Here is a 7,808-nt window from a genome sequence, read left to right as displayed (position 1 = left end):
TCCCCACTGTCTCTTCCATGCCCTCTGCTGACAAAGCTTAAGTTCACATCAGCCTGTTAAGATCATCACGAAGTTCATCCCCGTGATCTCAGAGTAGACAATGAGTGGTTTCGGAGCTGAAAGGCCATGAAGTGATACCTGGCACCATCAGAGATGTTTAGGAACCCAAAGCAAAGAAAATAGTAAATAAGTAAATAGAAATCAAAACTGACTGTACAAAGTATAATAATCATTTACTTTAGGCTTTAAATTACAAAAAGAATGAAAATAGCACCACTATAGTGGTTATATGCTACTGGATATGAAATATGATACAAGTAGTCCATTCAGTATTAAAACAGTAAAGGAGTATCTAATAACTGAAGAAGACAAAATTGATAAAATATATATATTTCAGGGGCACCTGGGTGGCTCAGTAAGTTAAGCCTCTGACTGGCTCAAGTCATGATCTCACAGCTCAAGAGTTCGAGCCCCGCGTCGGGCTTTGTGCGGACAGCTCGGAGCCGGGAGATTGCCTCAGATTCTGTGTCTCCCTCTCTCTCTGCCCCTCCCCTGCTTGCGCTCTGTCTCTCTCTCTCTCTCTCAAAAATAAATAAACATTAAAAAGAATTAAATATATATATATTTGAAGAAAAAAGTTGAAAAGATAAAGAAAATACAAAACAAGGCAGTACAAATAACAGTATATGGTAACATGGTAAATTTAAACCCAAGTATATCAATAATTATGTTAAGTAAATAAATACATAAATGTGAACAAATTAAATATTGCAATTAAGGATGCTAGATTAGAATTGGGATCCTGCTTTTAAGAGGCAAACCATAAATTTAAAGCACAAAAAGGTAAAATGTAGAAAGGTAAGAAAAAACAAATGACAAAAACTACCCTAAAGATGCAGAAACAACAGTGATTGAATAACAAAACGATAGCTAAAACAACAATCATAGTAAAATATCATAATATACCTTTCAAATAAATAAGGATTAATTATTATTTGTAAGTGAATTTAGGAACTTTTTTTATACAATTTCAATACAAGAGGCAATACAAATACACTCTTCAAGAAAACAAGTTGGGTGGACATTCTTTACCAGGTATGAACTTATTAAAAAATATGATAAGTGAAATACTATTTTATTAAACAAAACAGTCTAATGTTAAAGACTAAAGAAAAGGTCCAGACTAAAGGTCCAGACTAAAGAAAAAGACCAGAAAAGGTCTTTTTATTGAATATCCATTAAAAAAATGGCCCAACATTCAACCATAAACAAAATTCACTTCTACATATTCCATCTGTATGGGACAGGTAAAACAATAAAACAAAGCTACTACACAATAATACAGTAAGATATCCTCATGGCCTTTTGAATAGGAAAATATATTTTAAACATGACAAAGGAAGGATTAGCTAGAATAAATATTGATATTTTGGTGAACATTAGAATTAAGAGTCTCTTAATCACAATAACACTAAGAGAATGAAAAACCAAGCCAAAAGAAAAGACTTTTTTTTTTTGTTTTGAGAGAGAGAGAGAGCACGTGAGTGAGGAAGAGGGGCTGAGGAAGAGAGAGAGAATCTTAAGCAGGTTCCACATGGAGGCTGACATGGGGCTCAATCCTGCAACCCTGAGATGGTGACCTGAGCTGAAATTAAGAGTTGAATGCTAAGCTGACTGAGCCACCCAGGCACCCCAGAAAAACCTTTTGATACATATTGGCTAAAGAGCTAACATCTAGCGCGAGCACGCGCGTGCACACACACACACACACACACCTTTATTTATTTATTTATTTATTTATTTATTAAGAAAAGAAATTCTGGGATGCCTGGGGGGCTCAGTCAGTTATGCATCCCATCTGACTCTTGATTTCCGCTCAGGTCATAATCTCATAGTTCATGGGATCAAGCCCCACATCTGGTTCTGTGCTGACAGTACATAGCCTGCTTGGGATTCTCTCTCTCCCTCTTTCTGCCCCACCTCCATTCATGTGCATGTGCGCTCTCTTGCTCTCTCTCTCTCTCTCTTTGTCAAAATAAATAAATAAACTTTAAATGAAAAGAAATTCTATAGCTTCATAAGACTGAATGGCCAATAAACATAAAATAGTGTTCAACATCATCTGTCCTCAGTAAAGTGCAAATTTAAAATACAATGGCATTTACGCATGACGTGTGTGTGTGTGCCCACCACACCTGTGTTTATCCACCAGAAATATGGCTAAAAATAAAAACTCATGAAAATATGTAGGTAAGAAGGAATGGAGGCCTTCGCATACTGCCCGTACAAGCATAAATGTGTAAGTGCAGTCTTTTAACAGAGGCTGAGAGAGAGGTGCTGATGGACACAGAAGCACTATTTCAGAAAGTTTTCATGGAGAAATCGATATGCCTTATAAAATGTTGGTTACTGTAGCATTCATTTCAACCAGACCAGATCTTAGAGGGCTGGGTGTTGGTCTCCACTGGTGAATCTTCCCTTAGAGTGCTTTATTTCAGACTGGCAGAAAATATGACTACTATTTTTATTCCTTACTTAAATGCTAGAGAGCTTTGATATAAAAATAGTTGCTGCTGGTTTCTACGTCATAGACATTTTGTTCTTTGTTTTCAGTATATTTGAAAGTCTTCTTTATCTCTCCTTATATGAGTTTTTCTTTCATTTTAAATGTCCTTTTGTGCATGATATACTATGTAGAAAAAGTCAGCAAGTTGCCTTTGCCTGTTAACAGCTTAAAACATGTTACCTAAATAAATTTCAAAAAAAAAAAAAACCCATGTTTTATTATGCTTCACAATCCCTTGAAAACCATGAAAATGTAAAATGGACAAATAACATCTGATTTCTACTTTCCTTAAGTAGCAAAGGCTAGCAGTGCTTCAAACATTACACAGTCTATCTTCACCCAGTTCTTAGGAAACTGCTGAGATTTTTTTTTTTTTAAAAAGCTCTGACCGGGGCACCTGGGTGGCTCAGTCGGTTGAGCGTCCGACTTCGGCTCAGGTCATGATCTCGTGGTCCATGAGTTCGAGCCCCGCGTCAGGCTCTGTGCTGACAGCTCAGAGCCTGGAGCCCATTTCGGATTCTGTGTCTCCCTCTCTCTCTGCCCCTCCCCTGTTCATGCTCTGTCTCTCTCTGTCTCAAAAATAAATAAACATTAAAAAAAATTAAAAAAAAAAAAGCTCTGACCTTATCAAAATAATGGCCATGCTCATTAATCATTCTATTAGATAAGTGTAATTAGTTGTATTTTATTCTAGATTATTTCTCTTTGGCTTAAAAAATTGATAAAATGGTATCTAACATCATGTTTCTTTTAACAGGTTAAAATCATTATTCTTCTGAGAACATTTTGTTAACTTCATTCATGGCAATAAAAATTCTACCCAAGCCAAAAAAATAATATGATAAATGAAAAAATAATCAATTGGGAAAAAAAGCTGGTAGTGTTTTTATATTGTAGAAATAGGCTTTAAAATAAAATTTCAATTTCATAATTTTAATGACCTTCCCTTTTGGGAAGATATGTGTGGAACAAAACTCAATTGTCAGATGAAGGTGAAAAGAATATGATATATAGGAATAGTGAAGTCTGTGCCTGGTCCTCAAGGGACTGAAGCAAAGAGGAGAAAAATGTTCCCAGTGTCAAACACTGCAAATACAATGCATTTAAGACAAAAGAATAGAGTCAGGGTGTGTTTGGAGAATGTGAACAGCAGTGCTGTGCATAAAACACATTATGAAAAAGACTAAGCTGCTAATAGGATCTTTGCAATGGGTTCAGAAAATTCCCCAAACAACCTGGGCTGAATAAACTTATTTTCTCTCATTCACATGTTTTTACATGTTTTTTTTCATTATGGTATATATTTTAAAATTTGTATTTATAGATATGTAAATAATCTCGTGGTATAATTTGTTTTCTGAAGAAAAATTTCCCAGATATAGCTATTAGCTTCTCCCTAGTGGAAGGCTATATGCCATTTTTCTGGTTGATTTTACTCACCTCTTTCAATTTCTAAAACAGTGATCATACAAATGCAAGGAGGAATTCATCAGAAGCCGACTGTCATCCCTAAAGATGATGTAGGTGAAAGAAATAGAGTTAAGCATAATAACATTTACAATTGTTTTGACATTTTATTTGTATCAAGAAAATGGAAAATCAAAGCAAGTATTTTTCTCTTATTTTGCTCAACTAAAACCAATTTAATTTATTTATCTACTTCCTATTGTTACTTTAAATAGTATCAGAAATATGGAAAATAAACTGTAAGGTTATTTTTATGAGAGTATGTGATTAACTAAGGTATATGACACTATGATTTAAAAACTGTGGACTGCCTTCATTCAATGGGCAAAAGAGTATTCATTGTTCTATTCTGAGAATTAACTTTTAACAAAGTTCTTAAGATCCAAGCCTCTAAGTTTTTGGGTGTACTTGTAAACTTGGATGAAGATTTTATTTTGTTTTATTTTATTTTGTTTTATTTTGTTTTATTTTATTTGGATGAAGATTTTAGATGTCTTGTAATAAGCTGAGTATCTTAAAAATAGAATGCAACAAGTTAAATGGAATGAGAATATTCAGATTTTATTTTTTAACATTACCTCTTTTTCCTTCCTCTTTTCTTTCTCAACAATTCTCTTTTTTGTGATATTCTTTGACTCAGGTATCATTTAAGACTTGGTTGCTCTTGAGACATCACAGGTGAATGATAAAACAATAAAGATCCAATAAATTGGCAAAATATGTGTAAATATGACATCTGGTTCCCAGTCTGACATGCACGAAGCTTGGAAGTCATCACCTCCTTCCTTACAACAGGAAAACAGCCGAACAAACTGAAAATCAACAACTCTTTTTAGAGCCATCAGAATTGAAGTCACAGGACTAACTACTGCCCTGAGAACTGGACAGACAGATGGATATGGAGAATCAAAACTTACCAGGAGCAGAAAGAAGCCCACAGCTGAGCCAATATCAGAACATTTTAAACTATAACTGGTTGTTGAGGGCTCAGTGTATACTAGCTGGAGAGTTAAAAATTCCAAAGGAGTCCAGGCTTAGAGGAGCTCCCACATTTTGCCCTATTGGGTTCCTATTGTGATGATTACTAAATAATCCCCTAGTGCATCCCAGAGAGAGAAGGAAAATGTAAACCTTGTCGGATTATGCCGAGTTCTCTGTTCTCCTTAGCAAAACCTGCCCTGAAAGGAAACTGTTTTCCCAGAGCCTAACCCACTGGGGTTATACCAGTTTAATTGACATGGGGATAGAAAAACACCTAATTCCAGCCCCTTGTAGCCTTTTATGTGGGGAAATAGAAATACCCAATTCAATCTCACTAAAAGACAGAGCCCTAATCATAGAATCATAGAATAATCCCCTTCCTCACTCAGTTTACCACCACCTCAATAGAGTTCCTGTAAAATAATAGGTGATTACAGATAAATGAACCTTAAACTTCAGATATGACTGAAGTCTCTAGGGACACCTGAAAACAACAGGAGAGACACAAAGGATGATACAAGAGAAAAGCTAAGCTTCTGACAGAAAGGCTACAGCAAACAATAAAAACAACTTAACTTCCAGTCTGATAACCATAAAGCTTCACCTGAAGGTCTATCTACATTAGTTCCATTTACCTGGCACATCATGCCTGGTTTCAACAAAAAATTACAAGGCATGCTAAAAGGTAAAACCCAAAATGTGATGAGATAAATTGAGTCTGAGAATCAGATTCATAAATGGCAGGGGTTTTAGAATTATCTGATAAATAATTTAAAATAACTATGATGAATGTGCTAAGGGTTTAAACAGAAAGTGTAGACCCCTCGCAAGAACAGATAAGTAATAAATAGAAACAGAGTGATGGAAACGCAAGAATCAAAAGGTAATGTTACAAGTCAAAGATATTTTTAAAAAATAAAAATAAAAAAATGTAGTTAATGAATAGGCTGGACATGGTCAAGGAAGAAATCAAAGAACTTGAAGACATGTCAGTAGAAACTTCCAAAACTGAAATGTGAAGAAAAAAGAATGAAAAATATGGAACAGAATATCCAAAAATTATAATGGAAATCCCAGAAGAAGAAAATAAAAAAGGAACAGAAGAAATATTTGAAGAAATAATGACTGAGAATTTGCCAAAATTAATGACAGTCACTAAACTACAGATCCAGGAAGCTCAGTGACTATCTAGCATAAGAAGTACAAAAATAAAAACAAAACAACAACAACAAACAAAGAAACAAACAAAACCCCCCAAGGAATATCCTATCCGAGCTGCAGAAAATAAAATACTAAGAGAAATCTTGAAGAAGAAAAGTTGTGACTCTGAGTCTTCCAGATATTAACTATCTTTGACAGGACATTGGAAAAAGTGATTGAATAACAAACATAAAATATTTGATACATGAAATATGAAGCAGGTAATAAGGTGTCATATGAACAAGTACCCAAGAGTACATTAGGAGAACAGTAACCCAGAAAAATATAGTATACAGCCATGGTCTAATAAATGAGGTAAAATATGATATTTCCTTTGGCTGATGCATAGAATTTAGTTAGGGGTTGGTCAAAAATGTGGATATTTCAGGAAAGAGAGCTATGTGATTAATTCAACCAACAAGTATGTATCTGTTGTTTCTGTTGCTTGCAAGGTACTTGGCAAAGTGAGGTGGATCATAAAAATGCATCACACATAGACTCATTTTTTTTCTTATGTTTATTTATTTTGGAGAGAGAGAGAGAGACAGAATGTGAACAGGGTAGGGGCAGAGAGAGAGAGGAAGACAAAATCCGAAGCAGGATCCAGGCTCTGAGCTGTCAGCACAGAGGCTGATGCAGGGTTCAAACTCACAAACTGGGAGATAATGATCTGAGCTGAATTCGGACACTCAACCGACTGAGCCACCCAGGCGCCCCTAGACTCATTTTTTAGTAACTTAAAATTCTATTGGGAAAGAAATAATAGCCATCATATAAAAAGAATATGCTATAGTTAGAATCAGAGGTTTGAGAATCACTTATATTCCCCGAAATTAATCAGTTGTGTGGCTTGGGGAAATTATCCTATTGTTAAAGTTTATTCCCTTGTAAGATAAAAATAATTACACGTATCTCATGTGTATTTTGTGAGGATTAAATAAAAGTATATGTGAAATTACCTGATACACACTAGTGGTTTAGTATTGTTGAATTTGTTGACTAGGTCATTAAGACATGAAAATTAAATAACACAAGAGTTTAAGAGCAACTCAAGGCAGCCACAGAGTTGATGTCAGAAGGGCATTTCCAAAAGCTTTGAATTTAGATAAAGGCAATATCACCACACAATGGCTTCATTTGGGAAGGCTTTCTAAAAAAATGGCATTTTATTTGGATTTTAGAGAATATGTCATTTAAATAAATAGAGAGGAAGAAAAAAAGACAGTGAAAAGTAGGAGGAATTTGTCTAAGAGCCATAAGAACAAATTAGGAAAACCAACATAACCTAAATGGAGATACCATTATGAAATCTTGTGGAAGATAAGATTCATTACTTTAAAAAGTTTATGGATGTTGTATGGAAACCAATTTGACAATAAATTATATTAAAAATATAAATAAAGAAGTAAGTAAGTAAATAAATAAATAAAAAGTTTATGGAAATCTAAGAGAGGGAAGTATTGATTTTAATGGTCTATTAAATAAAAACTAACAATGAAATTAGATTTGGAAAGATGCATTGGCAATAGAAGATATTAATGTGCACACGTTATAGGCTTATACTGAGGAAGAAGAAACAGGAAGTTAAGGAAGA

General features: G+C 34.5%; 1 long non-coding RNA gene across 1 annotated transcript; it reads left to right on the top strand.

The window, feature by feature from the left end:
• Positions 1-4,025: 4,025 nt before the first annotated feature.
• LOC123382806 lies at positions 4,026-6,716 on the top strand. Its single transcript, XR_006591780.1, has 2 exons — positions 4,026-4,086; positions 4,674-6,716. It is a non-coding gene; the product is annotated as an uncharacterized LOC123382806 (long non-coding RNA).
• The last annotated feature ends 1,092 nt before the right edge of the window (positions 6,717-7,808 follow it).

Source organism: Felis catus, chromosome F1 (assembly GCF_018350175.1).
Source record: "Felis catus isolate Fca126 chromosome F1, F.catus_Fca126_mat1.0, whole genome shotgun sequence".
Classification (NCBI taxonomy): Eukaryota; Metazoa; Chordata; class Mammalia; order Carnivora; family Felidae; genus Felis; species Felis catus.
Note: the sequence above shows the minus strand (reverse complement) of the source record. Positions and strands in the feature narration are given on the sequence as shown.